Below are 16,111 nucleotides of genomic sequence, written 5' to 3'. Positions count from 1 at the left end.
TGCGGCCTCTCACCACCAGAAGGAATCCTTTCCTCACCGTCATCATCAAAGTCTTCATCAGCACCGTCATCATCCTTCCAATCCTCCAAAACTTTTGGGTCAACTTCGGGAGAAGGAGACCTAGGGCCCCCAGACCTTATCGGGATGGCGTCTAGTATCTCCTCCTCATCAAGACGCGACGGGGAACCCCCTGGCGCACGGTTACTAGGACCGGGGTCAGCAGAAGACATGTTTACAACAAAACTTACAAGAGATTGAGAAAGATTTGTTTGTTTACCTTGAAGAAAAGCACTAGCCGAAGCAACGACTTTGAAGATTAGAAGAGAAAGAAGCCCTTGAAAGTTTAGAGGAAAATTTTAGAGAGAATGAAATTGGTGGCCAATTTCAGGGACTAACTGCCCTATTTATAGGGAAAAGCCCATGAAGAAGGACCAATCAGGGCACAGCCCATGAAACGTCAGCCAATCAGCGAACAGACACGTGTCAGACATGCAACCACGGAATGTCAATCGTTGCAACAGTTAAACGTCAATCAACGCAACAGTGACCAAGCGTCTTCAACACGCCCCTTCATATCTCTTTGCCTATTCGTCTTCCTCAACAAATTCCTAAGTATCTGTTCTCCGCCGGCCACATGATCAACCAAGCTAGGTAGCACCGGCCGGGGGCAATCAAAAACAACCGGCACTCTCAACCCTGGTCTCGGCCAGCGTCACTCTCTTTTCCACATCGGATGCCCTTTACACATCCATGTGGAGGGGGGGATATGGTACGGCCTAAACAGAACCAAGCCGAGGTAGAAGAAGCCGAGAAAGAAAATTTTTACTTACGCAGAATATACGCTCAACATACATCGGAGCCCATACCACGGCATAGACTACGCTGGGGGCAAATTGATGGGGCATATTGTGCACCGCTGACCAAGTCAACATATTGAGCAAGGTCAAAGATACCCACAGCAAGTCAACACCTTTGGACAGCCTAGCCGATGCAGCCCATCGGCCTGTCTCTGGGGTCTCGGCCAGGCAACTAGCCAGCCGGGGCACATATCCGCGTACTCATATCCAAGACCCCTCGGCGGCGAGTCAACAGGGCCCGCCGGCCTGCCACGGGTCCCTCGGCCGAGGGTAGATCAGTCTTTCCACCTGCTAGCCACTTGGCCACTTGGCCACTACGTGACAAAAGGTGAAAGTCTATAAATACTCCTCAACTCTCATTGAGGAAAGGATCCACAATTTAACCTAAGAATCACTATTCATCTGGTAATATCTTACTTATCTCTCTACAAAATACTCTTCGCCAAGTAACAACAACTTATCTCTCTAAGTTTACTGACTTGAGCGTCGGAGTGAGTTCGCTCGGTCCAAAGTCGAGCCCTCAGTTTGTTCATTGTTTCAGGAGACCGAAAGGAGGACTCAACCAAAGACGTCATTCTACAAGCGCGGGTGGTAACAAATAACTGCTCTAGAATTACACCCGGAACAACCAGGACCTAAAATTTTTGGTCTAAACCATCCGGTAATCCGAACCACATTGGGCCGACTAATCCGGATTTCGGGGCGTGTCCAAGGATTACGGTATTTAAACCCCTCCCAATCGCAGTTGTGGGGGATCGATCCGCAGACCTCCCTACCAAGCGCAGCCCCATGCTACCACTGCGCCAACCAACGATTGGTTAAAATTATGAATATTATATATACATTGTATTGTGATTTGCCGTGGTAGACTATAGGTTGGATATGTTTCTCAACAATATTTTTTAAAAGCATCCACACTAAACTAATAAAGTGATTTTATGGCTACTAAAACACTTCTAATAAAATAATAAATAAAAGAGAAGATTGAGTATGAGTCCATGTTTAAGCGTAATAGAAAATTGTGTTTGAGTTCTAATTGATATCGATTGCCAAGATAACTGAGCTAACTCAATGAACTATAAATACCCATCGATCATTGTTGCAATCTTGCACCCAAACTCAAACCAAAATCTTTGTTCTAACTTTTGTATATTTTGTAAATTGATTTATTTATTTTATTTGGTGTGACCTTATTTTTTTCTTAGTGCATCATTTTGTTCAGACGAATTATTATTATTTATTATAGCATTGTTTTTTATTATCATTGATGATTTATGTTTTCTAATTAATATGTTTTGCTTTTGCTTTATTGTTTTTGTAGGATGTATATTTATAGTTTATGAGGAACTACAAAGTACAGAGTATTTTCAAGACAAAGCATACTGACATGAAGACATTGTGTGGTTTGTAAACTAAACGATAATAGTTAGTACTACTTTCAATATACATGTACAAGTTATTAGCTTTATTTTTATTTTTAATATCAAACGAGTTATAAGGAGTAAGGATAGTACAATATCGAATCGAGGAGTTCGAATGTAAGTTGAAGTTATTAGTTCTTTTTATTATTATTTTTTTCTTTTATTAATGAGATGTCCTGATTTAAGATTAACGGTTACTATGGTAGAATCCAAGTGTATTATTTATTATTTGATAAATACGTTTTCTAATTATGTCATTGTGGGATTGTTGGCGTCGATGATCAAGTCAACTTTAGGACTTTTTTAAGTTTTAGCAAGTCAGAATGCACTAATTACGATTATTACCTCTTATATCTTACTATTACGATAATAAGGGGCTCGATATAACTTATAAGGTAAAGGTAAAGTTGAGATATCACAAGCTTTTCTCATGACTATAATCTAACTGATCGTTTGTTTTGTTTCAGATTTTTTTTTATCATAAAGTCACGGAAAGGAATTAGATTTTTCTTTAAACAATATATCACGCTTGACTTTGGCGCAAGATTGTTTACAAAATATTTAAGCTATTACGATCGACTTTGAAGCCACGAACTCCAACAAATAACATAGTACTTTGGAGAAACTATCAATAAATAACAAAGATTTAAGACGGATACCTCATTTTAAGCAAGAATTACTAGAGATAAATTAAATATTAACTATTTTACGTAAAATAATGAGCACTTTAAAATAAGTGGTGATTTTATATTAATAAAAAAAGTGATAACTTTTTAATCTAAAATGATCGCTTTTTAGTACTTCGTATTTTATAATGAAACACCAACCGTCTAAACGAGCTCTTAAATGGTTGAAGTTCTATTTACATTATAAAAAGAAAATTGGCTAACCTTAGTTATCCGAAGACGACATTAGTTTTTGATGAAAGTAATAATGTACTCCGTAGTAATTTTTTTGCCCTTGCAAACGTACAATAGTTGATAATTCCTAGAAAGCTTAATTAGTTTTATCTGCTATCGGATATAACGAGTGACTCCCATTGTTTTATTTCTGAACTTTATTCATTCTATACATTATATTATATTTAAATAAATAAAGGTGCGACATTGGTGTACTAATCATGGTTCTTTGATTATTATGGTGGTTTGAATAATTTTAATATAATGATTTTTTAAAAGGTCTTATTGATTACTCTTTAGTCTGTACGTATAATAGATAGATAAATAAGCACTTGTTGTAAGATAAAACACTTACAAATTAGATATGAATAGAAACAGTATTAATAATTTACGCCTAATCAATATATAATATAAATAGATAAGAAATATAGTGTAGTAGAGAAATATGTCTACAATGACCTATAATTGGATTAGCATCTCTATAGGTATATCGCCAGATCATTTGATTTGTTAGAGAGACTCCAACTTTATAGATAGGTCTACGAAGGTATTAGAATCTCCAAACTTTTTGAGTTTGGACGAGGGACAAAAAAATAAAAAATAATAAAAAAATATAGATAAGTATATTATTATTAATGCTACCTAAAAACTAAAGCAACATTCTCATTCAACCTCTTAATCTATACTTTTTTCTCTATCTTTTAAGTCATATTCAACATTAAATAATAATTTTAGATATACTCTTTAACAATTTAACATATACAGTTTATACCTAATGAATACTACATGTAGGCCCCGCGCATCGCACCGGGCATTAAATCTAAGATATATATATAAAAGCTTTTTCAAAGACGTGGTCGTCTCCAAATTTTTCGAAACACTTCAAATAATAAATTATAAATATAATCTAAAAAGATAACATAATTTGTAAAAAATTAATCTAAAAAGATTTTTTGATAAATTCTATCTGATTAAGATGATAAAGTTACATTAGTTACAAACACTAACACGCCTATATATAAATTATCGTTATCATATATAAGAGGGTATTTATACTCTTTTTTATTTTCCTGCAAATTGCCTTGATGACCAATGCCCTGCACGGACCTTGAGATACAAAGCTCAGCTGGCAGATCAAGCACTACAACTACCACTGATGCACGCCTACATTAGAGCTACCTACATTAGAGCTACCAAGCTTGACAAACTCAGTAAGTATGAAATTTATTATCCATAAAAGGGATCAAAGAAACCCCATCCTCATTTGGCATAGAGGAATTTACATACAAGTGCGAGCCCATAACGACGCTTCTCGACTGTGTCCTTATTAGAGAGGATGAGAATAGAGTTGCTTCCGGGAGTGGGAATCAACCTGCAAGAAGTATGATGACAGAGTACCGGCTCTTGTAATAGGTGCGTACTTGAAGCAAGACATGCGAACTTTTGCTAAAGGATACTACAAATATAGCAGGAAATGTATTATGCTCGCCACATGTCAAATTCATGATTTACTACTTTGAAATGGGTTAGACGGAGTGTGCACTGAAACATATGGAGGCTGCCATTGTCTCCAAATGGAAACCAGTTGCAGAGAAGCTTGTTCCTTGGTTCCAGCACTTCAAAGATCAGAAAGATGTTGATGGTCTAGAGAAATTTTACCAGTTGTTAAAGAGAGTTCAGGCCTTGGACACAAAAGCTTATTTATGTCTCCTTGAGACTTACGTGGCTAATGAAAAAACAGTGCCTGATATGCGTGAAAGGATAGAGGAAGATGGCATTATTGTTACTCCCGAGCTTGAGGAGTTGCTTGAGCGGGTTTGCCCTATTGTACTGTTAGATCTACCTTTGAATATATATCACACACTATTAAATTGTGTCTCTTTAGATCGTCTTTGCCTTTTTTTTTACTTTCAAGTATATTGTTTAAATCTTATTCTCCTATTCCGTATCTTTCTTTTACTTTTAATCGTATTCTTTCTTAGCTTCCTACTTTCTTTTACTTTGATCATATTCTTACTTGGTACTCATATTCCTAAGTTGCCGTTAATTGAGTTTTATTTTTGAATCCTACATAAGATAAATCTCCAAAGAGTCATATACATCGACAACTATAACAAGAGTAACACTCTACTTTTTTCACTACCTAATAAAATTTAAATTATAAATTTAAATTATGCAAATTCTATCCGATCAAGGTGATAAAGTTATTTGTAGAACACGTTTTTTATTTTTAATAATAAACTCAGCTGAAGATAATTATTTTTGAGCTAATAAAATAAGAGATATAGTAAATTACAAAAAAGATTGAGTTTTATTTTTGAATCCTACATAAGATAAATCTCCAAAGATTCATATACATCGACAACTATAACAAGAGTAACGCTCTACTTTTTTAACTACCTAATAAAATTTAAATTTTAAATTAAAATTATGCAAATTCTATCTGATCAAGGTGATAAAGTTCTTTGTAGAACTATCACCAAATTTATGGAAATTTTATCCGATTAAGATGACAGAGTTATATTACTATATATAAACTTTAAAAATAAAAAGCTAAAATGATAAGAATTTTAAAACAATTGTAAACCAATCAAACGAGTTGGATGGGTCGGCTGCTGAGGCGGTTCATACATGTTAAACTCGAATACGGGTCAGACTACAAAACTTCGATAATTACCACATGAATTTGATGTAAGGTTTGCTAGACCACTCAAACGAGCTGGATGGGTCACCATTCTTTGCGGTTCATACATGTTAAACTCGAATACGGGTCAGACTAAATATGAGTGGGCTTATACGGGTCACGGGTCGAGGTAGAAGCAGAATACATGTCAAAATATAGATTGGTATGGTAGATTTTATTTGTCAAAAGCAATCATATTCAATAATAATAATATTATAATTAATATTACTTACCATACTTATAGTGAAAAATTTATAAAAATTATATTAATTTAATAAAATATATAAGCTTGATTTTTCAATTATTTTTGTAATTTAAAATATTTATAATAATAATAATTTCTCATTATTCTTCAAATATAAAATATAACATACTCCGTATAATATATACTCCCTCCTATTCACTGTTTTCTTCCCTATTTCCTAAAACGGATTATTCAGGTTTTCTTCCCCTTTCTTATTTTGGAAACTTTTACTCTTATTTTATTCATTCTTCTCTCCTATCACCAAACCCCACCCAACTCTTTTACCCATATTTTATTACTTTTCTTAATGTTTTAACCCCACAATTCCTTATTTAACTCCTAATTATTCATCCCTCTCTCCTATCACCAACTTCACCAAACTCTTTTACTCTTATTTTATTCCTCGTCTTAATACCCGTGCCAACAAACAAAGGGAAGAATTAGACAAGGCTTTTATTTAACTCATTAATTATTTATTCTACGAAGAAAAACTTACATTTTCCAGATGCAAAAAAAAAAAACTACATTTGTACAAGCTCACCTACAAACAGAACACTATTTAGTTACTCGTGCATGGCGATTATAACTTTTATATACACAAATCATAAAAAAAAGGTTAATTTATTTGTATATACTCATATTCTAAAAAAAAAAGAAAAGTAAACATAACTTCTCAATTGCGAAGATACAATTAGAGTCTGTCAATATTATAACCCGTATAACGTATTTTAAAAATCTAGTTTTCATGAAATGGGAATTATAGTGTCCTTATTCGAAAAGTACGCAGGAGCCAATTTTCATCTAATATTGTCAATTTTTAAATATATTATCTGGTTAAACTTTTTAATACATTGTTCTTATGGAATATTTTATTAGAATAAATCACATTTAAAACTTTGAGAATATAATTTTTTTTTTTCAGTATGAAAAAGATTGCTAAATTAAGCTACGACCGACACCGTACCTATAGCATGAACAATCCTATTAAGGCGAACAATGGCTAAGAGAAAAACAATAGGCTTGCATCTTGACTAATATCAGCAATACCATTGACTTGGAGGGCAAGGTTTAGGCAGTCCGTCGTCGCATCTATGTGCCTATAACCCATGGAGATAGCATTGCATATTTAAGAGCCCTTAGTTCAGCCCGAAAAGTCGACTTCGCCAAAGGCGCATCCCCAAAGTGGAATGGTCCTCATCTTGTCTTGAAAAAGCCATCTAGCACTTGCTTTGAAGTTCGATTTCCATGATGCAAGCATCACATTCAATTCTAATATGATCCAAACAGATATTATTGGCAGCATGCATCATTGTCCAATTGTTTAAAGAAGGAATAAAGATCAATGGAGGTGTCATGAAACAATAAGAAGTTACTTAATCACCAAATCCTTCATAGCGTGCTAACAAAGAGGGAAATATTGGCAATATGATTAGAAGACTACTTCTTCAGAAAAGTGAGCCAGTTGACACTCCATTTCTAAGTTGAAATATTGTGGGGCTCATCTTCAAAAGGTATAGGAATTGAAAGGATAAAAACAACGGTTTCAAAACCCATCCTCTATATACTAAAAGATCACAAAATCTCATTTATGATGCAAGACGTATCCGTCACTTTGGAGTGACGGATACCATTTTCTTTTACAAATGACCCAAATAGAGGAGAGAGAGAAGCACATGGAGGTGCCCCCACCTTATCCCCCTATTCGTTTTATGAGTGACATTACCCGTCACTTGCTCCGACCCGTCTTCAGCAAGACTAATTGCTAAAAGATTAACACATCTCCAATTTTCCCGCTTAAATTTTCCGCCTAAACGATATTCTATTGGACAATATTTGTTTCCTTATTAATCAGTGTTGACTATCTATATTTACTACTTTTGAACAATATTTATCTTCTAATTGATTTTATAACATCAATCATTGTTTAACTTTTACATAATTAAATAAGGCTAATAAAATATCTTCTTGCAATTATATATGCAAAATTTCTACCATTTTCAAAATGGAGGTAAACTGCATTAGTTTGATTAATTGTCAAATTCTCTAATAATTATATCTAAAATACCGTACATTTGCACGGGAGCTACACTAGTATATCACGAACACGGTTAAAATCCCAATTACCACTGTCAATTTGCAGTTGGAAGACGCTGATTGGAGGGTTATTATATAAGTCTTCGAGTGAAATTGAAAGCAATTGGGTGAGGGAATGACTAGGATCCATTTGTCCTTCCAAACACCAAGAAGTGAGGGATATCCTACCTGCCAAGATAAATGCACCCCAAGAAAATTAAGGCCTATTGCATAAGTCTTCAGATAGAATATTATGTGTGCCAGGTTGAGATAGGGGCTAGTAGGTACTTTTGGACCCTGCCTTGTTTGCTGCAAAAAAAAGAAGTAAACAATTACCGGGATAGAGGTAGTAGTTTGTTGGTTTATAGAAAAGTCTATTTCTGGGATGAGGCTGGGCTGGTGGCTGTTTATAGACATTATGACTTGACATTATAAAATAAACATCAGTGCCTCAAGTGTGGATCCTTACGCTTTATTATTGATTTTTATGGGTCATTCGCATTTCTTTTAATCATGTACTTCATCCATTCTAGTCAATAGTTAACGTTTGCTTTATTTTCCCCTCGCAAAATAAAGTGAACGTAAACTACTCACTGTGACAGAGGGAGTATACGATTGTAGGTAGGATGTCTTACAATCTGTAACTCTCCTAAAAATAAAACGAAGACAGTTTAGTCCATTTATGAATAACAGTAGTAACATACTAGGGCTATATTTTCCCTATGGAAAATACTAGGCTAATTACATGATTATCTGCAGGTCAAACTCCTGCATAAACCTTATCTAACGGTCATATTACTCATTACTTTCTTCAGGATAGATTTTCCTCACTTAAAACTCTTCCCAATGCTCGACATATGAAAAACTTGTAAATTTTTTTGATGGATCACCTAGTCACAAATTGTGTATAGGTTCAGTATGTTCCTGATGGCCTGTCTTGGAAAGAAATGGAAGGGAGGGAGTGTGACAAATACATTTTCCTTTGTGGGAAATAGAGGATCCATTTTTCCTGCTTGAAGGCAAGTTGAGAAGGAGAACTATGAGAATTGGAGTTGGTTTTTGGCTTGCATAAGACATTAGGTGACAAATCGTAGAGGTCTTTGTGTCTTGTCCGATCGCCATGCGGGTATTTTGAAGTCAATGAGTCAACCGGGAAGTGGTTGGGAAGAGCCATACGCTTTTCATAGGTATTGTATTAGACATCATGCATCAAATATCAACAAGATGTTCAAAGATTCCGATTTAAAATCAACTTTCTCGGAGACCGCAATGCAACATCAAATTAGAAAATTTGACTTAGGTATGGAGAAAATAGGTTTGATCAATGCGAATGCTAGAGCTTTGTTAGATAGCATCCCTCCAAGCAAGTGGTCTCTTGCTCACGATGGTGGGAAGAGATATGGTTTGAAAACAACAAATATGAGTGAATGTTTCAATGGTGTTTTGAAGGGGGTAAGATTTCTCCCAATTCAAGCCCTTGTAAAAGCCACTTTTACCCGAGTTAACAAGTATTTTGTTGAGAGAAGAAAATTGACAAGGGATAGGTTGTTAGGTGGGTTGAAATGGTCGGACAAAGTTACTAAGACACTAGATGAAATTGAAGAAATAGCCGCCCACCATGAAGTTAATGAACATGATTTTGAGACGGGCCTTTATCAAGTGTCTACATGTCAAGGTCGTAGGCTTGGAAATCGTGCCGGGAGAAGCCACACGGTGCGATTGAATGAAGGGACTTGTACTTGTAATAAGTGGCAAAACTTTCATTATCCTTGTTCACATGTAATGGCGGTATGTCGTGCTTTTTCGATCGACGTGGATCAATTTGTTGACCCTTTGTACTCTTCCAGGGAATACCATGGTAGTTATCGCACAATCTTTTAACCAATTCCGGATGAGGGTTATTGGAGACCATGGACGGATAAAACATTGATTCCAAATTATGCTTTGATGAGAGGAAAGGGAAGACCAAAATCAAAAAGAATTCGTAATGCAATGGATGAGAATTCCAAGTCCTCTTATAGTTGTAGTTTATGCAATGTAGAGGGTCATAACAAGCGGTCATGTCCAACAAGGGGATAATTATTCTTTTTATAAACCATGTTATTAATATTTTGTCATTATTTTTTTTATAAACCATGTTATTTTTATTTTGTAGTTTGATGTAATTTTATTAATGATTTGTGAAGGTCAAATGGAGCCGGGCCCAGTGGATCCTAGCGTTCTCACCTTGCAGTCGGACCATAGAAGCACGGACATTTGAGAAGGAGAGGTAATATGTCGTCATTTTATTCACTATGTTATATTTATTTTTTTTAAATGATTTGTTAAGGTCAAATAGGTTTTTATACTTCTTTTTATTTATTTTGAAGGATGTCGGCACACTCAAATGTAGAAATCATTTATTTTCCAAAAATAAATTCACCGTTGCCCCGGCCGTCGAGAATTTTATTAGTGGAACACAATTTCATGGTATTCATAGGTTAGCTTATGTTGTCGCCCGTCCCGATATGATAACTGCATTAGTTGAGCGTTGGAGACAAGAAACCCACACTTTCCATTTACCGGTTGGAGAAGCCACCATCACTTTGCAAGATGTCGGTGTTTTGTTGGGTCTAAAAGTGGGTGGGTTGCCTATCACGGGCAAAAGTGATTATATTTGGTCCGAGTTATTGGATGAGCACCTAGGTAGGCGGCCACCTCCCGATGCATTAAAGGGTAACACATTGAAGTTATCTTGGTTAAGAACCCATTACCAAGACCTACCCGAAGATGCTAGTGAGGTGCGAGTACATAGATTTGTGAGGGCTTATTTGTTATACTTGATTGGTACGGTGCTCTTTCCGGATAAAAGTGGGAATAGAGTACAATTGTTATACTTCCCCCTTTTGATCAATTTGGATAGATTGAATGAATATAGTTGGGGGAGTGCGACACTTGCTTACTTGTATAGACATTTGTGTACGGCTTCTAGGAGAGGAAGCATTGAGATAGGTGGTTGTCTTCTCCTAATGCAACTTTGGTCTTGGGAGCATATATCTATTGGTCGTCCAACCATTATGTTACCTCAAATAGAGGGGGAAGAGAACCCTATTGGTTCACAAGTAGTCCCGGGTGTTGACCCTCTAGGTTGTAGGTGGCTAAGAGTAGACCGTTCTTATACGGATCACTTGCTTGTATTAGTCACATTTAGGCATGCTCTTGATACTATGACCGACTCCATGTTTACTTGGGAACCATACTCTAGGGAAGTCCTTGCCCTTCTCCCCGACATTTGTACCGAAGACCCTTATGAGTGGATTGTAAATGCACCACTCATTTGCTTTGAGGCGGTTGAGTGGCATTATGCGGAGAGGGTTGTTAGGCAATTTGGTTGGCATCCAACGCTACCCAATTCGTGCAAGACTTCTAAGAAGTTGCACAAGATAGATCGACGGGGAAATGCGACTAATTATGAGGAATTGCATAGATTGAGCATTGACAAGTGGAACAACCGTAAATCAAGATTGACTCCTCGCGGTGTTCCCTACAAGGGTTATCTTGACTACAATGATCTATACCTAGAATGGTATCGTAAAATCACTCGTCTAGTCATTAGCCCGCTTAGTGCCGAGACACAAAACAAGGATTTATATGAGAAGAGACACAATTTCTATCCAAATGCGGCGGACAATATGTTACTTGTAAGTAATTCTTTCTATAATTTTATTTGTTTGCTATTTAATTATTTTTACCAACCTTTACATGTTTGCTATTTAATTATTTTTAACAACCTTTGTATAATTTGTTATTTGTTCAATTTTGTAGAGTCAAGGTCATGTATACAACTATGAACGTGCCACAACTATGCTTGGTGAGATGCCGGATGGTGTGCCACTATCACATGTAAACATGGTGAAAGAAATGCAGTCAATGTCACTCGAGTGCTTGCAACGCACGGGACACGGGCATCTAATCCTACCTACCGAGGCCGATCATCCAAGCCCTCCACACAATGAACCTCGAAGATATGACTTACGACACCGAGCGGTTCAACTTACCCCTATCCAAGAGGAGGCGACACCGAGCGGTTCAACTTCAAGACAAAAAGGAAAGAGGCCACACTCGAGATTGGCCTAAGATTAGTTTGATTTCAAAGTAAAATTAGTTGGAATTGTTAACAATGTAAAACACTTTTAGCTACTTTGTTTGAACTTTAGATTTGGTACCTTATAAGTACTTTGTATGCACTATCTTTTATTTTACGTTTTCAATCAAATGAAACATGTTTTCGGAAATTCAATCATGTGTGTGTGTGATTGTTCATGCTGAGTTTGGAGCTTTATTTGCAGGTTTATTGTATTTGGTCCCAAATCGTGGGTGGGAGGTAGCTGTAGTTACAGCTTTTATTTTTTTCAAAAACTTAGCAAAGCCGCTAAGGTCCTCAGCGGCTTAGGGGGGTTTTTCTTTTTTTTTGTGAAAATTACACAAAGCCGCTAAGAACCTCAGCGGCTTTGCCTGTTTTTTCGCATTTCTGGAGTCCAGTAGCTACTGGATTGCTTCAGCATTTTTTTTCCAATTTCCACATGTAAAGACGCTAAGAACCTCAGCGGCTTATGGTGTTTGCTTTTTTTTTTTGAAAAGTTGACAAAGCCGCTAAGAACCTTAGCGGCATTAGCTCTTATTTTTGCAATTTTTTAGTCCAGTGCACTGGATTGAGGAAAATGGTTTCGTAGTAAAAAAAGAAGGAAAGCCGCTGAGAATATTAGCGGCTTTGTTGAAAATCTGCGAAAAAAAATAAAGTGATGACGTGGACACTAGAAACGTAAATAATTTCAACTCAACGCTAATTATCTAATTAGTTTGCTTAATAACGCTAATAAACTAAAAAATTCGGTGGTATTCTCAAAATAATCCAAACTATGTTTTAATCTACAATAAACCCTACTATTACCCCATATTCTCATACGACACTACAGGTTTTTTCACCTGTTAAATCAGGTTAAAATGTTCATGTGGGACCCATTTTTTATTCAAAAAGCATTAATTACTTCATTAACAACCATTACCTTTAAATTACACCATTCCCTACAAAGAAAAAAACACACCAAAACAACCATTGACGGCCTCCCTCGACCACCGTTCAACACCAAGACCACCCAAAACCTCACCCTCCACCATTTATGCCACCCACACTCTCGCCTTATCCTATGCCTCGCTCTATTTTTTCAATAAAAACACAGCCACGGCCAAACCGTGGTCGATCGCCTCCTTGCGTAGGCCACCGCAGAACTTGTTCATCATCCCCCCAATTAATCATTGTTGTCATCTATTGTCCCTCACCCCTCGTGAGTCGCCTCTTGGCTAAAAACCTAGATTCCCAAATCAATTTGGGGAAAAATATTAATTTAGGGTTGGGGTGTTGATATGGTGGTTGTGAGGGTCGATGTAGGTAGTCGGTGAGTTCACTCTGTTGTTATTCAAATGTTGACGGAGACGGGACATCGGAGGCCGTAGAGAGTGGATGGATTTCGTGCAAATGAGATCTGGTGCATGGTGAGAGAGTAGTGATGGCGGATTGACGGTGGTTTGAAGGCGGTGTCATGGTGATGCAAAAGGGGGGGGTCTTGTGATGGTGGTGGGGTAGTTTTTGGTGATTGATGATGAAGGAGTTAAGGTTGGTAAAATGGGGAAGAGTAACGATGAAGATTCACAGAGTAAGGGGTTTAGGAGTGTTGATTATGATGGGGTACCTGTTGCTTAGGTAGCCAGTCACTTGGGTGTAATATGGGAAGGGAGTAGGATAGTTAGGATTATAGTGAGTTAAAACATAGTTTGAATTATTTTAGGAAGGGCGTCCATAGTATGAATTATTCCCATTAATTAATCCTAAAATCTATTGATGCGGACTTATAACTTTTGTGTGCTGATGAATGTTAGGTGTATGATTGATAGTGTTAATGGTGGTAAATGTTAAAGGTGAAAGCGGTGATGGGGATGAGATATGATTCAAAAAAAATGACCTACTTAACAGGTTGTCGGTTGTGTGAGTCTATTACAAGAAAAGGGGGTTAATAGTTGGGTTTGTTCTGAAATTAAACGAAGTTTAGATTATTTTAAGACCACCACCAATAGTTTGGATTATTCCCATTAAATAATCCTATTTATTTAAAAGTTCAATGGTTATTTATGGTCATTTTGGGTAATAGTTATGGAGAATGGTTAGTTTGGAAAATAGTTTGGGTAAAATGGTTGTTTTGGTAAAAGATCCAATTATTGATTTTTGTTATCTCAGTATAGTTTCACACTTGAACTTGCTTACTGGATGCTATTGTTTGCATGTTTAGTTTTTTGATCTTTTGACAGTTCATTGAAATATTGAATGGATGCTCATTTTTATTTTCTTCCTCGCATATTGTAGACAGAATGGACAAGAGAAGAAGATGAAAAGTTACTTCATCTTGCGAAGCTCATGCCGACGCAGTGGAGAACTATAGCACTAATTGTTGGCCGTACTCCCTCACAGTGCCTTGAACGTTATGAAAAACTTCTTGATTCAGCTGTTAATGATGCAACAACATATGAACAAGGAGACGATCCTCGTAAATTACGTCCTGGAGAAATTGATCCAAATCCAGAATCTAAGCCTGCACGACCAGATCTTGTTGATATGGACGAAGATGAAAAAGAAATGTTATGTGAAGCACGTGCTCGTTTGGCTAATACAAGGGGTAAAAAGGCTAAAAGAAAAGCTAGAGAAAAACAACTTGAAGAGGCAAGGAGGCTTGCTTCGTCACGTAAAAGGAGGGAACTCAAGGCAATGGGTATAGATGCTAGGCGAGGAAGAGGAAAAGAAAAGGGATTGACTACAACGCTGAGATCCCTTTTCAGAAAAGGCCTCCCCCTGGGTTTTATGATGTTGTCGATGAAGATAGACCTGTAGAACAGCCTAAATTTCCCACGACAATTGAGGAGCTTGAAGGAGAAAGAAGGGACATTGCTAAAAATAAAATTGCGGAAAGACAGGATGCTCCCGCAGCAATAATGCAAGCCAACAAGCTCAATGATCCTGAAACCGTTAGGAAGAGATCCCCAGATTTCTGATCAAGATCTAGAGGAAATCGCTAGAATGGGATATGCTACTGATATCTTAGCTGGAAATCAGGAGCACATGGAAGGGAGTGGTGCTACTCCTGCTCTTCTTGCAGATTACTCTCAGACTCCACGGCCAGGAGTGACTCCCATGCGAACTCCTCAGAGAACGCCAGCTGGTAAAGGGGATGCTATTATGATGGAGGCCGAAAATTTAGCTAGACTTGGGGAATCTCAGACTCCATTGCTTGAAGGAAGCAACCCTGAAGAGAAGGCCAGGAAGTTCAGACTCCAAACCCCATGCTTACTCCTTTAACAACTCCCGGGGGAGCTGGCCTTACACCTAGACTTGGGATGACTCCCTCCAGGGACAGCAATTCCTTTGGCTTGACGCCAAAAGGGACTCCAATTAGGGATGGGGCTTCATATAAATGAAGGATCGGATATGCATGATAGTGGTAAACTTGAAGTCAGAAGGCAAGCCGAGCTTAAGAGGAACCTCCGCATGGGTCTAAGTAGTCTGCCTGAGCCAAAGAATGACTATGAAGTGGTTGTTCGCCCTGCCCCTGAGGATGCTGAAGAGCAAGAAGAGAAGATTGAAGAAGACATGTCAGATAGGATATATACGTAGTGAATCCTGATAAATTAGTTTCATATCAAGTGCATGCTTTTTAGATTTGAATGTATTCTCACAATTATCACTAAACACGTTCTTCAGGCCAGCTCTTTAATTGAAGAGGAGGCTCAATATCTACGTAGAGCAATGGGACACAAAGAGGATTCACTTGAAGAATTTGTTGGCCTCTCAAGTGTGGCTGGAACTGCTAAGAAACTTTCAGCACTCCAAAATGAATTTCAACACGTCA

The 16,111-nt window shown here is 37.2% G+C and overlaps 1 pseudogene; it reads left to right on the top strand.

Moving 5' to 3' along the window:
- The first annotated feature begins 13,839 nt into the window (after positions 1 to 13,839).
- Positions 13,840 to 15,876, top strand: LOC141588776 (cell division cycle 5-like protein; annotated as a pseudogene).
- Positions 15,877 to 16,111: the final 235 nt, after the last annotated feature.

This window comes from Silene latifolia, chromosome 6, assembly GCF_048544455.1.
Source record: "Silene latifolia isolate original U9 population chromosome 6, ASM4854445v1, whole genome shotgun sequence".
NCBI classification, from domain to species: domain Eukaryota; kingdom Viridiplantae; phylum Streptophyta; class Magnoliopsida; order Caryophyllales; family Caryophyllaceae; genus Silene; species Silene latifolia.
This window is presented reverse-complemented; position numbering and strand designations above follow the sequence as displayed.